A 19,024-nucleotide genomic window follows, 5' to 3' on the forward strand; every position below is an offset into this window, starting at 1 on the left:
GACCCTGGGATCATGACCTGAGCTGAAGGCAGACACTCAACCACTGAGCCATCCAGGCACCCCTCAAATAAATAAAATGTTTTTTTTTAATTAAGATAAAATAATCCCTCATTTTCTCCACTGATTTCCCTGACTCCTTCTAATGGAATTTGTTTATTTGACTTTTCCTCAAGAGCCTGACAGGCGCAGAGCCAGGGCCTGGTATGTCAGGATTCCAGCTTGGCACTCCTCTGTGGGTCTCCACGTGCTGACCATGTCTGCAGTAGAGGCAAGTGCGGTGGGTGGTAGGTGGGCAGGTGGGCAGATGGAAAGCCCTGCCCTGACCCCTTGCTTTCTCTCCCCACCAGCTCGAGGTCCTCACTGACATGGTCTCAGTGGCCACCACACACCGGCCTTGCCTGCGAGTAGACTCCTAGCCCCAGAATAGGTCCATCATCTTATAGAATGTGAAGGAGAGATCGCACAAACCTTAGGCTGAAGGGTTTCAGGGCATGAGATGAAAGATGCATCTTGATTCGTTGAGCTGCCACCGGGCTGGAGTCAAGAGAGTTCCAGGGAAGAGCCCACCCTGGTCACAGGAAGCATGCACCCCCACCTGCACCCCCTGCACCCGCATCCTGAGCCAGGCACACTTCAGCACCCCTACCCACAGGCTGCAGGGGTCCTAGCTCGGGATGCCCTGGACAGGCTTCAGAGAGGATAAGCAGGATTGTTCAAATGATGTGATAGATGTGAGGCTGCTTGAAGGAAAAGCCACCTCATGCAGGCAAGCCACAGGCATCACAATTACTATTGCTATCATTCAGGTGAAATGCTCTACAGGCCTGAAAGCTGATGAAGAAGTAAAAATAGACAATCCCACAAATCCTGAAGTGTGTCATCCTCTTCTTGAAGTCCGATAGTGCTGGAAACAGAAGAGGTCTGCAAAGCCAACAGGCAAACTCAGCTTTCCCTGTGTGGTTCACCCACCCTCTGCCCCATTCTGTCCCCGCCCCCTATAAGCAGGTGCCAGCTCACGGGGTCCAGCACAGGAAGTGCTGCTGATGGGCTCGGGAGATATCAGCTGGGCCTGGGGCCCAGAGTAGGGCAGGGCAGAGGCTGGGAGGCTGCTTTCTGCTTTTCCAAAACTGCCCTCAGAAGCCAAGATCCTGCTGCAGATGGGATTTCTCCCTCCCTCAGGGTTGGGTGGGAAGGCATGCTAATTAGGTGGCAGGGCCTGGTCCACCCTGGATGCCTCGGATCGATCGCAATGACAGCCCCTCCACCCTCCTTTAAGGCTGTCTGGAGGACAAACAGAACAGGTCTAAGTGCCAGCAGCCTGGCTGAACATCTTCAAAGGGAAATAGAGGGACACCTGGGTGGCTCAGCTGAGCCTCTGCCTTCAGTTCAGGGTGTGATCCTGGAGTCCCGGGATCGAGTCCCACATCGGCCTCCCTGCATGGAGCCTGCTTTTTTTTTTTTTTTTTTATTTTTTATTTATTTATGATAGTCACACAGAGAGAGAGAGAGAGGCAGAGACACAGGCAGAGGGAGAAGCAGGCTCCACTGCACCGGGAGCCTGACGTGGGATTCGATCCTGGGTCTCCAGGATCGCGCCCTGGGCCAAAGGCAGGCGCCAAACCGCTCCGCCACCCAGGGATCCTGGAGCCTGCTTATATCTCTGCCTCTCTCTGTGTCTCTCATGAATAAATAAATAAAATCTTTAAAAAAAAATAAAAAAGAAATAGAAACAGAGTTAGCGGTTGTGCTGGCGCTTTGCCCTCAGCCCCCAGGAGAATCTGGGGGAGACCCTGGTTTTTGTGCCTCCTGAGAGGGGGCGTGGGCATCCACAATGCTGGGATGAACTCCCAGACCCCCCTGAGTGGGCCTTTGTTGTCTCCTGGGAGTGCTGATCACATTGCCCTCTGTGCTCCCACGTGTGTGTCAGATGTCGAGTGGAGCCCAGCTAAGTTGAGGGGCTGGGGGCAGTATAGGTCAACCTACAGGAAGCCTCCTTAGTCACCAGCTTTGATGTCACTAGTGGAAACCAACCGGAGGCAGCCTTTTCCAATGACTTACATTTGTCACAGGATTGGTTCAACATGACAAAAAGGATCCAGTATAAAATCGCCTAAACGAATTCTTTTTATTTAAAACACACTTCTCTGGGATCTCTGGGTGGCGCAGCGGTTTGGCGCCTGCCTTTGGCCCGGGGCGCTATCCTGGGGACCCAGGATCGAATCCCATGTCAGGCTCCTGGTGCATGGAGCCTGCTTCTCCCTCTGCCTGTGTCTCTGCCTCTCTCTCTCTCTCTCTGTGTGACTATCATAAATAAATAAAAAGTTAAAAAAATAAAAAAATAAAACACACTTCTCTGAAGTCAGAATTACAGGCCACACATACATTAACTTCTAGGTGGTATCTGCGATGGTTCCTTAGTCACCTTGTAAAATCAGTGCCCTCCCCTCCGCCCATCCCCCAGCAGGTGTGGAGGGAGACTAGGGACTAGGTTCTGTATGAAGATACACATCAGACACGGTGGATTACATGCAAAACAGTAAACACAGTTACACAGATCCTAGGTTCCACAGCTGTATCTGCTGGCTCTGTCACCCTGCCTTCTGGTTGTGGGTCTTCTGGGCATGCAAATTAGGCACCCAAATATATTAATGCAGTCAGCATGAGGTGGCTTTCATCAGAAAAGCCCTCATGGGCTGGTACTGACTCAGGCACTCTATGCAAATGTGCTTCAGTCTCCCTTAGAACAGAACAAGAATTCTAAGGGAAGTCTTGTCTCTCTTAGTTCTTTTTGTCTGTTTGTTTAAAATTTTATTTATTTGAGAGAGAGATAGAGAGTATGAGCATGGTGGGGGGGAGGGTTGGGGCAGAAGGACAGAGAGAAGCAGGCTCCCTGCTGAGCAGGAAACCCAGCGAGGGGCTCCATCACAGGCCCCTGAGATCATGACCCGAGTGGAAGACAGGCGCTTACCCAAATGAGCCACCCAAGCACCCTCTTTGTTTCTCTTCAGCCACCCATCCCAACAAGCCCCTTAGTGAGCTGGGAATGAAAGCTGATCCTAATCAGGCTTCCTCCCATCCCAAGACAGAGCTTGTAAACATCTAGAGTGCAGTGATCATATCTGTCTGGCTTCCCACCTCCCAGCCTGGCATCCCCTGTAAACAGCGGCACAGGGACACCAAATGGCTTTGGGTGATATTGGCAAAGCACATCCTCTACCAGAACCTGGTGTCTCTGGGTGCTGAGGGTCTGGAATGGACCAGTTGGTGTACCTCATCCTCTGGCCACAGCAATTTGTTAGGAAAGGGACACAGAACCTAATTAGGGCCAAAAGTAGGCTTCCCTGAGATTAATTTATAAACATGGGGTACAATCCTTCTCTGTCTGGAGTTGCCAAGCTAGGAGTATGCAAGGGGAGGGCAGCCAGCAGCCACAGCGCCTGCGTGCAAATGACACAAGAAGGGTGAGCTAGGTCAATGGAAACGAAGATCCTGAGAAAGTAATCTGAGCCTAAAGGGACAGCAACCCTGTTCTATATGCAAACAGAATTTTTTTTACAGGGCAGCTTGGTAGGACACGTGGGTGGCTCAGTGGTTGAGCATCTGCCTTTGGCTCAGGTTGTGATCCTAGGGTTCCAGGATCAAGTCCCACATCAGGCTCCCCACAGGGAGCCTGCCTCTCCCTCTGCCTGTGTCTCTGCCTCTTTCTCTGTGTCTCTCATGAACAAATATATAAAATCTTTGAAACAAGCAAAAAAACAAGACAGCCTGGCTCTGATAATTGTGTATCCACGCTATGTTTTTTTCTGGTCTCCTCATGGTGTTCACATAGGCAGTGATTAATAAGTGTTCATTGACTTACTAATTAAAGTGATACACAGCAACAAAACCTTTTCTGCACCTTCAGTGGCCCTCATTAGGCAGCTAAATTAATCCCTTGCAGGCCAGGCCATAGGACACAGTTCCTGACTTACGTCACTGCAGCTCCTGCCCCACTCCTTGAAACACCTTGTACATAGAAAATGTCCAAATGTTTCCTGGACAGTATTACTACCTGTTAACTCATCAACTGCCACCTTGGCCACCCAGGTCTGTGTAGTCAGGTTGAGAGCAGGAAATCCTTGTTAGGAAGGGTCCACTCAGCTTGTGGTCACTCTGTTACGATCGCCCAGAGCCCACCAATAGTTCACAACCACAATCAGGATAATATTCCACATTTACACTTACCTAAGTATTTTATTTTTATTTTTAAGATTTTATTTATTTTAGAGATAGAGGAGGAGAGTGGGCAGAGGGAGAGGGATAGGCAGACTCCATGGTGAACACAGAACCCGATGCGTGGCTCGATTCCACGACCCCGAGATCATGACCTGAGCCGAAACCAAGAGTCGGCCGCTCAACCGACTGAGCCACCCAGATGCCCTGACATTTACCTAGGTATTTTAATGTAGGTACAGTTTAGTTATTCAGTTCAGGAGATCCAGATGTCCCCAGTTCTCTAGGGGTCATGAGGCCTTGGCCAACTGATTTAACCAAAATTTCAAAGGAATTATTTGAGGAACCAGAAGGACTATTTATTAATTTAGAAGGAGAAATATGACATTTAAGATTCAATTGACAAGAAGGTCAGAAACTTACATTGTCCACTCTGATCACTCTTCTTGGTAAGAAAATCTACTTGAGGAATTGAATTAAGAAAGCCATCAGGTAAATATGAAGCAAGATGAATGGTGTTGGGTGGTCACGTGGCTTATTTTCTCCAAGCTGGAATAACCAGATGATTGTGCTTGTGCAGTGGTCATTCGGTCATTTCTTCAGGCCAGAGCACCATGGACACACAGAGCCCCCACGGTTCCCTTCTCCATCTCTCCCCCCCCCCCCCCCCCCCGTTCATTTGCCTGTTCTCATCGTCCAAGGCCAGTTTCAACAAGACTCAGAAGAGGGTAACCATGGAGGGGCACCTGGGAGCTCAGTCAATTGAGTCTCTGTCTTCAGCTTGGGTCATCATCCTAGGGTGCCGGGATTGAGCCCCCTATCGGGCTCCCTGCTTATCGGGGAGTCTGCTTCTCCCTGTCCTCCTCGCTTGTGTACTCTCTCACTACCTCTGTCATTATCTCTGTCTCTCTTAAATAAATAAATAGAAGAGAATAACCACAATAAGAAGGACCTGCACCCCTCTCCGATGGGCATTGCTGATTGCTGACCCAACACGCATTCCCCACCCTCCCAACAGAACTCCAGTGCAGTTCAGGCATCATGCTGACCCCACACAACCCACGTGCTTCATGGGAAATCCAACTATCACCAGCATTAAGAGTAGGTCTGATCAATCTCAGGGCATCCTGAGGGTCTCCCCCTCAAAGTGGTTGGTTCCAGAAAGGGACAGTGACCTAATTTAAGCCAATGAGGTAGGTAGACAGCTTCTGGACATTAGCCTCTCATTCTTCCTGTGGAATGTTCTGTTTGACCATGAGGCTGAATTGGGGCTCCCATCTCCCACCAGGCTGAAGATGAAGCCAGCCCAGAGAACAGAACCAGAGGCGTTGGATGCTGTCTGTCCTGATGTCTACCCCACCCTGGGATGTGAGCATGCAGGATGATAGCTGTCTTCATTGTTCAGTGAGTGGAGTTGTGTTTTTCATTACTTGCCTTTAGAGGCAACCGAGGTGAAACATTCCCTCATTTGAGGAATATTTGGGGAGACAGGTGTATTTGCTTGGTACCCTAAGGCAGAGCATAATAAGCTCCTCTCCTTTCTCAGAGCTTTCATTAGACTCTGAACCAATGTGTATAGAACAAGGACCTTCGAGACCAAATCCCTAATTAGCTCATAACCTTCATTTCCTCTCATTCACAAAGCCTCTCTAAACAAAAGAGGACGCCAACCACCTCCATTTTGACCTTGGTCTGTACTTTATAACTTATTATGTTCTTCTCTGCAGCTTATCTCTTAACTCAGGCAAACACCCGGCAGGCAAAGCATCCCCTGATGGGAACTGAAACTGCCCCCTCCAACAATAGGAACTGCCCTGAGCCTCCTGACTGATCCCAAGACAGTGATTGACCGACTTCCACCGCCCACCTGCATGGACCCACCGACCTTTGTCCCACATTTTCTGTATTTAAACCTAGAAGTATTTCCAGAACTTTGGAGACTGTCTTTGAGACACTAGGCTACTGTCCACATGGTGTGGGCCTCACTGAAATGAATTCCTCTCCTGTGTCACCATCACTCAACTCTTGACCTTTGATTTTGTCAGGGAGTGGTGGCCGAACCGGTCTGCCTGAGACCACTGGACCCTGGTGCTCTCTCCTACTCCCAGCTACACAAACCCAAGAGGAAAAGAACAGGAGGAAAGGTGAGTTAATGAATGAGTCATGCTAGGGAGAGTGTGAGAGTTTTCCACAGGACAGCGTGGCCTTCAGGGTCAGACTGTCCCTCTAGTCAACAAGAAGCTCAGCAGATGACAGATTCAGAAAGCTTGCAGGGTGAGGGGACCTTTCCAGACCTGAGCTGGGGGTCTGCTGCTCTGTCTGGGGTAGTAGGAGGGAGGGGAAGGGGAAAGCAAGAGTTACATTATTCTATGGGACGCCTGGGTGGCTCAGCAGTTTAGTGCCTGCCTTCGGCCCAGGGAATGATCCTGGAGTCCTGGGATCGAGTCCCACATCAGGCTCCCTGCATGGAGCCTGCTTCTCCCTCTGCCTGTGTCTCTGCCTCTCTCTTTCTCTGTGTCTTTCATGAATAAATAAATAAAATATTTAAATTAAAAAGAAAAGAATTACATTATTCTAAAAAGCCATCCAGAGGATGGGTGGCTTAGTCGATTAGGCACCCAACTCTTGGTTTCAGCTTGCATCCTGATCTCAGGGTCGTGAAATTGAGCCTGCCAGGCATCCTGCTCCATGCTTAGCAGGGAGTCTGCATGAGGTTCTCTCTCCCTCTGCCCCTCCTACCCCACTCATATGTGTATGCACACGTGCTTTCTCTCACTAAAAAATAAATAAACAAGTCTTAAAAAAAAAAAAAACAACGAAAACTAAAATGTTGTCCAAAGCCAGCCCCAAGGCACCCAGAGCCTCATCTGTCTCCTGGATGCCTGCCTCACCCTTCCCAGATAAGACTGTTTCAAAGTTTCTTTCAAGTACAAAATCATAACATGTGACTATTTGCCAAAATACCTTTAAAACAGTATGATGAAGAATAAAACTGGAGAACAGACAGGATAAAACAAAATTGGCTCAACAGTGCACGTAAGCCAATTATGGAAAGCACCATTTATTAAAAACATTAAACGTGGGGATCCCTGGGTGGCACAGTGGTTTGGCGCCTGTCTTTGGCCCAGGGCGCGATCCTGGAGACCCGGGATCGAATCCCACATCGGGCTCCCAGTGCATGGAGCCTGCTTCTCCCTCTGCCTGTGTCTCTGCCTCTCTCTCTTTCTCTCTCTGTGACTATCATAAATAAATAAAAATTAAAAAAAAAAAAAACATTAAACGAGGGGCGCCTGGATGGCTCAGTCGAATGAGTGTCACACACTTGATCTTAGCTCAGGTTTCCATCCCAGGGTCATGAGTTCAGGCCCAGCGTTGGGCTCCACTCTGGGTGTGGAGCCTGCTTAAATAAAGGAAAGAGAACATATTAACAAAGGTTGACTAGGAAGATGTTAAACAGGAAACATACTAGATATTAATACATATAGTAGAACTTCAGTATTCATTTATTTATTTATTAAAGATTTTATTTATTTATAAATAATTAGACTCTGAACCATGCAGGGAGCCCGATGTGGGACTCAATCCCAGGACCCCAGGATCACGCCCTGGGCTGAAGGTGGCACTAAACCACTGAGCCATCCGGGCTGCCCTAGAACTTCAGTATTTAAAACAACTTGAACAGACTGAGGGATGGAAAAGAAATTTTGCACTGGGCTGTCAGATACAGAGATTTTGTATATGACACAAGAGACTCTCCAATGGACAGGAAAGAAGATGAACCATGCAGTGAAGGGAGTTGGGAACACTCAGTGGTTGTCTGGAAAAAATATTAAGTCTAAGTCAGGCCTCGCACCACCCAACAGCATAGGCCAGGAGAAAATCCAAATAGGCTAAATATGTAAGTGTTTAAATACAAGGAGGTGGCTCAGTTGTCAAGTGTCTGCCTTCAGCTCAGGTTATGATCCCTAGATTCTGGGATCAAGTTCTGAATCGGGCTCCTTGTAGGGGAGCCTGCTTCTCCCGTTGCCTCTGTCTCTGCTTCTCTCTCTCTCTGTCTCATGAAAAAATATATATATAAAATCTTTAAAAAAAAAAAAAAAAGGAGGTGGACGAGCACAGAAGGAACCAGAAGGTTCAGGCATCTCCCCGGGCCTGCGTTATATGTTCCTACAGAACACCGGCTGCTGCTGTGAATGCGCCAGTCCCAGACTCCCAGGTAGGGGCCAGGCTCTGGCATGGCCTCCATGGGACAAGATCAGACCCAGGCAAGCCTGACCCCCCACCACTTCCAAATTGTGATGAAACTCCAGCTGGGGCTGGGCCGGTGAGAGGTCTGGCCCCCAGAACAGAAGTCCAGGGCAGTAATGGGCCCTGGGCCCCCAGACCAATGAAACACAACAGACAAGAAGGAGCCAGTGGATGAGGCCTCTCGCTCCTCCCCTAAGGGGCTTCTCTGCAGCCTGATGGTGGAAGCCCCCACTGGGAAGTAATCTGCTCTATCTCTTGTGGGTCTATGGTTGGCTGGATAACAGGCTATCTTTTCTTTTTAAGATTTATTTTTATTAATTTTAGAGGGAGGGTAGAATCTCCAGACTCCTGCCAAGCACAGAGCCCAACTTGGGGCTCGATCTCATGACCCCGAGATAATGACCTGAGCCGAAATCAAGTCAGATGCTCAATGGACTGAGTTCCCCCCACCCAGCACCCCTCAATAATGAGCTATCTCTCCTGTGCCTTCCTGCCTTGTTTCCTCTCACACCCTCTCCTGTTGCAGGGGAGCTACATCACCTAATAAAGCAACGTCCAGCTTTGCCCTCTGCTATTCTCTGGGTAACCTGGCTAAGACATGGGAGAAGAAAACATGGTGAACTTCCTTTGCAAACTTGGGGTGAGAAAGACCCTTCTCACTAGGAGTCAAAATCCTAGAGCCATAGAAGAAAAGACCAGCTAATTCAAATAAAAATAAGAACACCGTAGGCTAGGCAAAGGCAAACCACAAATGAGGGGAAGTAATTACAATTCTTATCTCAGACAAGGGGTTAATCCGCCTAACGTATAACGACTTCTTGGAAATCAATAGAATGAAGACTCATAACTCAGTGGAAAAGTGAGCAAAGGATTGCGATGTTTGCAGAAAAGGAAGTACTATTGGTGCTTACACAGGCAAAGAGCCACTCCACTTCATTTATAACCAAAAATGTAAAATATATCCTCCCTGAGAAATATATCAAGAACTCTCATAATTCAGCCTTTTTTTTTTTTTTGAGATTTAATTTATTTATTCATGAGAGACACACAGAGAGAGGCAGAGAGAGAAGCAGGCTCCATGCAAGGAGCCCGATGGACTCCAGGATCACACCCTGGGCCGAAGGCAGGGGCTAAACTGCTGAGCCACCCAGGGATATCCCTCATAATTCAGTCTTAGGACAAAGAACTAAATAACAATATGGGACAGGAAAAAAAATGGGACAGGGCTTTGAAAAGACAGTTCACAAAAGGTTACAAACGGCCCATGTGCACTCAAAAGGATGCTTGAAGTACTAATCACCAGGGAAATACAGACTGAATCTATGATGTTACCACTCTATGCACTAGAATGGCTATAATTTTGAAGACCGTACAAAGTGTCCATGAGTATGGGAAGCTATTTGAATTCTCCTCCTTGGGAGTGTGAAACAGTACAACTACTCTGGAAAGCAGTTGGCTAGTTTCTTATCAAGTTAAACATACATGTTTTGTATTACTCAGAAATTCTACTTCTGAGAAACTGCTTAAATGAAATGAAAGCATATGGAGAGGGGAGAAAATTCTCCCAGTCTCAAGGTACCACCTAGGACCTTACATGACCACCCCCACCAGCCCTGCACAAAGGGAAGGATTTGGCCAAGCCCTCTCCTGCTGTGTGTCCAGGCTGTGATAAGTCCTCCCTGGGGGAGGAGTGGGAGCTGAGAGAGAGAGCTGCATGCTGTGCTCTCCCACCCAGCCCCAGCATCACACACGTACCCAACGTCAGGGGCCAGTGGATCACTTTGCCAAGAAAAGCCCAGCTCTGCTAGCTCCTCCTGTCCCATCTGTTATGCTCAGATACCAGCCGCCTGCAGAAACCCCTTCAGTTCCCTGGGGACATGTCAGATGTACTAGGGAACAAGCCCTGGCTGCCCTGTGCCTGCTAACTCTCTTCCTCCCTCTCCTGCTTTCTGGGGGCAGGCCTCTCCAGGCCACCTCCTGCTGGCACCTCTGCCGACTACCCAGCATTGTGGAGGTGCTGCAGCAATGCACCCACTGTCGGCCCCACGAACCCTGAGACTACTGCCCGGGCTGCCACCTGGCTCACCTGGCGGATATGCTGGACCCATCAAGCTGCCCATTCTAAGCAGTGGTCTGTGGCAGTGCAGGAAGGACAGGGTCTTCCAGAATGTTTCCAGAGAGGTCCTGAAGCAGGGCTGCCTGTGTGCACGAAGGACTGGGTACATCATCGCTGACTCCTCAACACCCATTCCACTCCAGAGGAGGATCTAATGCAGGCCCAGTGGCCCCATCCACACGTCACACAAACAGCCCTGGGATCAACTGGCCCTAGAGCCTGGTTAGCTGTGGATTTTCCTTTTACATGAAATAATCATATTGTTTAGATCATTTTGAGTTGAAGTTTTTGTTTCGAGCCATTGGAAGTATCCTAATGGATTCTGAATTAGAGAATTTAGTGAATACAGCTTTTTCGCTCTCTCTCCCTCCCTGGTCCATGGAGAGCAAAACTATTGAAAATCCACATGGTAAATCTCACACGGGGCTCCCAAACCCCTTCCCCTTGGACCACCAGAAGACCATCCCAGCAGCAACTCTGGTTCCCCGGGCAAGTGGCCCTGGCAGGTGGCGTGGACTGTGATTTCAGACTTGTGGGTGTAGGGCAAGATGGAGTTCTGAAGGGCACTCAAATCTCATTATTGCTGTTGGACCTCCAGCACGTTGTTTGGCCTCCCTAAACCCCGAGGTCTTACCTGTAAAACTGCAGAGAATGCAGTATGGCCCCAAAGAGTTACCCATTCGTGCATCGACTCCCCACATGCTTTCTGAGTGCCACCCGCATGCCCGTGTGAAAGGCACCAGGACCCATCGTAAAGAGCCAATGACACTTGAGGGAAAAGGTGTGTTCCATAGGTTGGCCTCCTTCTTTTTCTGTCAGGGAGCTATCACTTTCTGGGTGTCGGGAAGCCAGGCCTGGGAGAGTCGAGCCTCCGCCCGCTCACAGCAGAGAAATCATAGGAGTGAGCTGGGTGCCAAAGGTCACGACGGGCCCCTGCCCATCCCCTCTGCCAGGTCCCCAGCATATCATCACCCCTGGTTGTTTCCAGCTTCCTGAGGATCCAGGCAAAAGGCAAAGGGCTGGCTCTGTGCCCTGGCCTTGTGGCTCACCTGGAGCGCCTCAAGATGGTATCCTCGGACATCCCAAGCCCTCTGTGCAGCCAGAGGGGAGAGAGGAGGCCAGAATGTGCATGGAGTTCTCCAGAGAAACATTGTAGTGGTCATTAACTTAATTTTTCTCAGCAGATGTCTCCTTGGGTTTTATGAAAACCGATTTGCATCTGATGGACTAGGGCAACTCAGTCAGGAAAGCTGATACTCCCTGGGGGCTTTGCCTGGGAAGAAAAGAAAGTGTGGGCTCCCACACTGACTCCCTAGCAACTGCCCTGGATCGCGTTGCCACTGTTCTGACAGGAGAGATGGCACTTTCCCGGTCCCTGCTGGGTTCTGCCTTCCGACAGGCTACCGACCATGGGGCCTGAGCCATCTCCATCACTGGGGAGGGCGGACCATTCCCATCCACAGGGACGGTGGGCACAGCCACCCACTGGGACACCCCTCCCCCAAGTTCTGAGCTCCTAGTGATCCCTCTGCTGCAAGCCCAAGATGACAGAAAACCCCACAGCTCTGTCTGCAGCTCGTGCTGGCCCCTCTAAGAAGGAAGACCCAGGGCCCTGAGGCTCCTCTCTGCAACCCCCCTCCCCCACTCTCCAGCCCAGAGGAAGACATTGGGCAGAGTTCACCTTCCAAGCCCAGAGAAATGTCCAGCCCTGCCAGAGGTAAGCCAACAGCCCCAAACCAAAGCCTGGCTGTCCCTCTACAGGGATAACCTAATTTGCCTCCCATCCTGGTCCAGCGCTGTCTCCAGCAGGGACAGCGCCTTCATTAGCATGCTGGAGTCTGGAGCCTGGAGCCCCAGCTGCCTGCCCAGCCTCCGGCTAATTGAAAATTGCTGACAGCCTCTGGGTGAGGGATGGGCTCAGCTGGCCACAGCCCCAGGGCCGGTGGCGGGGCCTCACCCCAAGCTGTGTCCCGCAGCCCTGCTCCCTCTGTGGCAGACACTGCCGTTTGTCCTTCCAGCAGTGCCAGCCCATCCCACGGACACAGCACCAACCCCAGGAGCCCAGACAGGGAGCAACCACAAGGGTAGCATCTATAGCCCACTGGCCGTTCCTGCACAAAGGCCCTGATATTCACTTGCTGTCCGGGTAAGAGTACACGTGCACTGCCACCCTCCTGCTGTCCCTTTGCCCCCCATGGACCCCCACACCCCACACCTGTGCCACAAGCCACACAGCAGCATTGAACCCCAACCGGGGCCAGGGTGGGAGGGCCCCCAGCTGAGGAGCCAAGCCCTCCCCATCACGTCCCCATCCTCGTCCACAGCCAGGGCCACTGTTGGGGCTATCACTTAGCAGCGCATGAATAAGAGTGTTGAGAGCCCCCCAGGAGCCTCTGCCTATGGAAGTCCCGATAGTCAGTGTCTTCAGGACAGGGAGGCCATATCCTTGGTCCTCAGGAAGGAAAGTTCTGGCCCCTGGCCCAGAAGGGCCACTATGGGAAGCGGCATTCAAACACCCCACTTTTAGGGGGGCTGAGAGTATATGTCCCACACTGAAAGGCCTTCCACCCCTGGGGCTGCCTGCCATGGCCTCCACAGCTCAGGCGGGTCTGCAGTCCCAGCCTTCCCAAGAGGGGACTCTAGGGAGGGCGGGGTCTGCTTCAGTCCTTGTGGTATGAGCGCTACACTCTTGCTCTCACCCTCTGCCTCAGAGGCCCCAGCAAGCTTGCTCTCCCTCTCTCTCAGCCCCCCTGCCACCCCACCCCATGTGCTCACTCACCACCCCCACCCCCGCAGTCTTCCTTTCCAGGAGCTGAGAGTCTGCCTGTGTGGCTCTTGGCTGAATGATTGAACACTTTCATTTTTTTGGCAGGAGACAGCAGCGCAGCAGTCTGCTGGGAGGTGTAACTCAGCGCCCAGGCTCTGGGATGTGCTGCAGGGAAGGGGGGCACAGACCAGAATGGACTGGGGAGAGGCCCTGAGGGAAGGAGGGCCTCCTCCCCTGTGGGGCCAGCTCAGGACTTCTCACGGCAGCCCCACCACGGCCAATTAAATAAAGCATCAACATTTTTGAGAAGCTTCCCCGGTGATTCTGAAGTTCACCCAGAGAAGAGCAACAGGCTCAGCTATAACTGCTTGAGGAGGGGGGCACCCCTGAGCAAACGGAGTCAAGCCTACCACACGCCTCCCCTGTAAGGCTGTGCAAATGTCCAGAGAACCAGGGAGTGAGGGAGTGAGGTGTAGAGCCTGGGCAAGTGCACCCAGCTCTAAAGGAGGAGGTGGCTCTGCAAAGCTCAGTGTTTCTGGAGACAGAGGGAGTTCCTGTTGCTCAGGTGCCCCCCCCGCCCCCACCAGAGTAATGGGAGTGGGGAGAGAAGCAATTCAGCCTCTTGCCTTTGCTTCCTCTCTCCCTAATAAGACCCCCCCAAAAAAAGACCCCCCCCCTCGAACCCCACCATCCCCTCCAAACCCTCCCTGTTCACAAAGACACTTCTATCCATTCAATAAGCAAACATGTAACACCCACTGTGTGCTAGGCCCTGATTTCTGCAGGGAAAAGTGGAGACACAGCTCCTGCCTGAAGCTGTTCCTGGAGGAACAGAGGGACCCCAGGAATTAGAGCTCTTTAATCAACCCAGGTTCTACCCACGGAGGCTTTCCTGGGAGGACATGATACTAGCACAGTGCCTGGTGTACAGCAGGTACCTGATGGATGGTTGTTGGCTCAGGGTTCTCACTTTTGCTGGGGAAGGTGTAGAAAGCTGGAACATTTCCCACAGCCACGTGCTTAGGCATCCTTTGGCCCAGGCCTTTTGCACCATCTGCTGTCCAGATTTGTGTGTGCTCCACATGCTGGTGGGAGAGACCCATGCTGTGCATAATTCACAGGAGGGACAAGGGACAGGGAGAGAAAATGGGGGGGGGGGTATGCTGGAGGTGTCCCAAAAGGAAGAAAGGAAGCATGAGTGATACATGGCACAAAATGATGAGCAGGTCTGAGAGGAAGAGAGAGACATGGTCCACGGCCACTGGAGGACCCAGGACAGCAGCTCTGCCAGCTGGAAGCCTATGGTCCTCACCCCAGGACAAGCCTGCCCGGTGTCTCCAGCCTCTCCCGGGAGGGCAGGGGGTGGGGGGGAGCGCTGTATAAGGTTTTCAGCATACAACGATTCAGGCCCATCTATCCCAGAGATTTTAATCTGGGCAGGCACCCATGATGTGTGATGGGGAATAAAGGAAATTAATACATGTCAAGTGCTTAGAAGCCTCACATAAGCACTCAATAAATCTTAGCTATTTTATTTAGCATTATCCAAGAAGTCTGTAGCATGAAACATAGCAACCCTGAGAAGCCAGCACCTCTGGCCCCCTGGGGCTCACAATTTATAAAGGAGACTAGTGAACTCAGACGCTGGCACACCCATTCTGCCCAGGGAGGCGGGGGGACTGTCTTTCCTCCATCTGTCCACTGTCCTCTATCCCCAGGGCCCACAGCCCCAGTCCAGGCCACCTCACCTCCTACCAGGACAGCCCTGGAATGTCTCCACCTTCAGTCTTTCAACCCTCGACCGGAGTGATCATCCACAGATACATTTCCCGCCTCTCCTGCCAGTTCCCAAACCCCTTCTGGAGCAAACAAGACTAGACACCACTGAACGATTAGATCTTGTAGGTTCTTCCCTTGTTGACACGGGGCTGTCTTTGCGTGTGCCGGGGACGTGTGTGAGTGTTGGACACCATCTAGTGCACAGTGAGGCAATTTGTCTCCAGGCTCTGAACACCCCCAGTTCTGGTGAGGCTTCCTCTAGAACACAGATTTTAAAAGCAAGGATGCTCTTGCCCCCACAGTAAAGTCAATGGCACACAGATGACATATAGCGTGCTTTGAAACAGCTGCCCCTCTGGAGGACTAGGGGAAGGGAAGGGAGGATTAGGGTGGTGCCTAGTAGAGCATCGCTTGGCTTCCCAGGGCCAGGTCTGCTGCCAGCTGCCTGGCCATGAGCAGGTCACCTAGTGTTCGGGCCTCAGCTGTCTCATCTGTAAGGAGCAGCTTTTCTGAGAAGAATCCAAAGGCCTGTGGCCTCTAACCTCCTGGGGTTCTATTAAACCCCACTCTCCCCTCCAACCACAACTGTAGAACTGATCTCCAAGTCAGGCCACTTCCCTCCCAGGGAAATGCTAAGCCAGGTGCACCAGGATCGCATGAGGTAAATTGGACAGTCCAGGCAAACCCACCTGCAAAGAGACAGCTCTTTGGAACCATCTGTGACAGCCACACACAGGATAAGGACACAACCCAACACCCTGCCATGCTTGTTCCACTTCTCACAGAGTGAGGAGGACAGGAGTCCCTCTGTCCAGAGTGCCTTAGCTTGTATTCCTTGAAAGCAGACCTGACAAAAGGAGGCAAGTAGTGTCCTTCGTGGAGCAGAAGGTAAGTGGGGAGACCATGACATGGGAAGGACCATCACCAAAGAGGTTGTCACCTCCAAGGGCGGCTGGAGCTGAACCCTGATGGGACATCCCCCGGGAGCTCCACAACAATCCCCCCTAATCCTGGATAGGGAGCTGGGGTGTTTATACATCAACCACCAGCCCGTTACAGGCTGCGGCATGGGTACGGACGGGGGTGACCTCTGGCAAGGAGCAGATTCCCTGCTGCTGGAACAGGGTGGGAAGCTGCATGCAGTGAGTGCTGGACACAAGGGATTGTGGGCACCCCCAGAGTCTGTTATGCTGGGCTTTGGGAAAGGTTTCACTATATCATGGAGGCAACGTTGCAAGAAAAAAAGAAGGAAAGAATGAGCTTGCTTTGCCTGACACTTATATAAAAAAAATGGAGGGTTGGATCGTAAAACATCAGAGGAACCCACAAGCACCCCCAAACCCACCACCAACCCTGTAGGAGGAAGGATTCTTCTTCACTGCCCACAGGAAAGACTTTCTAAGGTGTGACCTTTCTCTCTCCCGTACTCACCTGGCCCTCAGACTTGAGGTCCCCATCATCCCCCACAGGGTGGGTCCAGACACACCTCTGAAGTCTGCCTTTGCCTGCAGCTCCGTGTCAGCAGGGCCACTGGCCCAAAGTGCTGTCCGCTGCGCTGGTCCCCACCTATAAGGAAGGAGATATTTGTCCTTCCTCTTGTTTTATTTTTCCGTGTTTCTAAAGCCCGGGGTAGAGAAGAGGGAGTGCCATGTACTGGGAAGCCCCTGGGACACCCAGACAACAGGGAGGCCAAACTAGGGTCTGTGCTTTCCTATCTCCCTCCGCTTGTACCTGGCCCACAAAAAGGAGTCACTCCTTCAGAACAGTCTTCAGTGCTCATTGGGGTGTCATTCTTGCTGTGCACAAAATGACCTCAGGAACTGTAGGGAAGAGGTCAGCACACCAGAGGATTCAAGAGCACGGGCTGGGACAATCTTGGTCGTAGGGAGCACGCTGGCCTGACCTGGCCTGGGCCTGTAATCACAGCCTGGCACCCAGCTGCAATGCTTCAGGGCTGAGCTGGGCGGGGGGGGGGGGGGGGGACTCCTCCCCGGGGACAGTCAACACCTCTGCTCCACCCCTGACACCAGCCAGTGGGAAGTCAGCGGGGAATGCCAGATTGTTGCCCACGCCAAGACCCCAAATGGAGCCAAAGCACAGAGGAGGCACAGTGCCCGGATGACCCTGAAGCACAGGGCAGTCTGTGGCTTCACGGCTTTGGCCCCTGAGACCTTCTGTTTGTGGCACAGACACTGGCCCTTGGGGTGAGTCTGTCGGGGTGCAGACACCTGGTCCTCCCCTATCTGGGCACCAGTCAGCCCACCTCCCTGTAGAAAGGCCATCTTGTCACCTCTTCAGTCACACACCACCCATTTGAGTGCCCAGAGCACAGGCTTGTCTCAGGATGCCCAGTGCTGGCCAGAGGCCATTCGTTCAAGTATTTACTGAGCTCCTTCTATGGGCAGGATAGGGCTTAACATGCTTATCTTACTCCCCAAAGCCCCTCAGAGGTACTACTACTATTATCGATTCCACGGGTAAGGAATGGAAGAGGAGAGAGGTCAGGACCTTGCTTATAGACAGAGCAGGCAAGAGGCAGGGCCAAGGCTCACACCTAGGTCTTCCTGGGGCTCTGGAACTGCTGTGCCTCAGGTAATGGAAAGACAGTATGGACCATCAGCAAGGGACCTGGTCAAAAGCTTCCCTCCAGGGGCACCTGGGTGGCTTAGTCGGTGAAGTGTCTGCCTTTTTGGCTCAGGTCATGATCTCAGGGTCCCAGGATTGAGTCCTGCATAGGGCTCCCTGCTCAGTGGGGAGTCTGCTTCTCCCTCTACCTCTCCCCCTGCTTGTGAGTTCTCTCTCTCTCAAATAAAGAAACTAAAAAAATAAATAAAACTTTCCTCCCCCTTGCTTTCTGAGAAAATGAAGTGCCTGAGTTGCTATAGGCTCAGCTCTGTGATCTTGCAGAGGCAACAGTTGTCCTGGCTTTTAACAAGGACCTGTGAATGATGAACCCCAGGGAGCCCGTCTGCTCACGAACTCCCAGTGCCTGGTGAGCACAGCCCCTTGGCCCCTGTGATGGGGTTGGGGGATTGTTGATTTATTCTCCCTTTAAGGATACTCCAAAAGAAGTGCTCCTATGGGGAGACACATAGTTCCCCCTGAACCAAGGATCCTTCCTTCCATGTCCTTGCCTACCCTACAGACAGATCCCTTCAATCAGAGTGACAGCATTCAGCAGCCAGGTGCTGAAATGGATGCTGTTTCAACCCCCCATGGACAAATCCATTCAGTGTAGTCAGATTGTTTGAGGGCCACGGGTTTCCCTCCTCTGAGGACAGACACGTCAAGTGCTAGGGAGAGCTTCCACCTAAGTTGTTTGGTGGTGGTATGTTATCTGGAATTTCTCATCATGAAATATGTGAATGTGCATATTATGTACAACCTTTAAAGGAATAATAATAGGCATGTGCTCATCATCTGACTTAAGAAATAGAGTAATACCAATGACTTCAAATCTCCTGAGATGTATTTCTTTCCATCTCACTTGAAATAATTACTATGAAAATGTGTGTAAATCACTTCCTTGCTTTTCTTTAATGTAATATAATATGTGAGAAAACCAAAAAAATAGATTGTTTAGGCGTGCCTGGGGGGCTCAGTTGGTTGAGCATCTGCCTTCGGCTCAGGTCATGATCTCAGGGTCATGGGATTGAGCTTCACGTCGGGCTCCATGCTGAGCGAGAGGATTTTCTCTTTCTCCTTCTCTCTGCCCCTCTCCACCCCACTTGCACTCTCTAAAATAAATAAATCTTTCAAAAGAATTAAACAATAGATTGTTTAGTTTTCTCTCATTGTGAATTTTATATAAATGGAGCTAATCTTTTTTTTTTTTTTAATTTTTATTTATTTATGACAGTCACAGAGAGAGAGAGAGGCAGAGACACAGGCAGAGGGAGAAG

At 51.1% G+C, this 19,024-nt stretch overlaps 1 long non-coding RNA gene across 1 annotated transcript; it reads right to left on the minus strand.

The window, feature by feature from the left end:
* Positions 1 to 7,087: 7,087 nt before the first annotated feature.
* On the minus strand, positions 7,088 to 17,064 carry LOC112648313 (uncharacterized). The gene is made up of 4 exons (XR_003128904.3): positions 16,854 to 17,064; positions 16,554 to 16,688; positions 10,547 to 10,659; positions 7,088 to 7,609 (listed from the first exon to the last, which is right to left on the minus strand). It is a non-coding gene; the product is annotated as an uncharacterized LOC112648313 (long non-coding RNA).
* Positions 17,065 to 19,024: the final 1,960 nt, after the last annotated feature.

Source organism: Canis lupus, chromosome 7, assembly GCF_003254725.2.
Source record: "Canis lupus dingo isolate Sandy chromosome 7, ASM325472v2, whole genome shotgun sequence".
Taxonomy (NCBI): domain Eukaryota; kingdom Metazoa; phylum Chordata; class Mammalia; order Carnivora; family Canidae; genus Canis; species Canis lupus.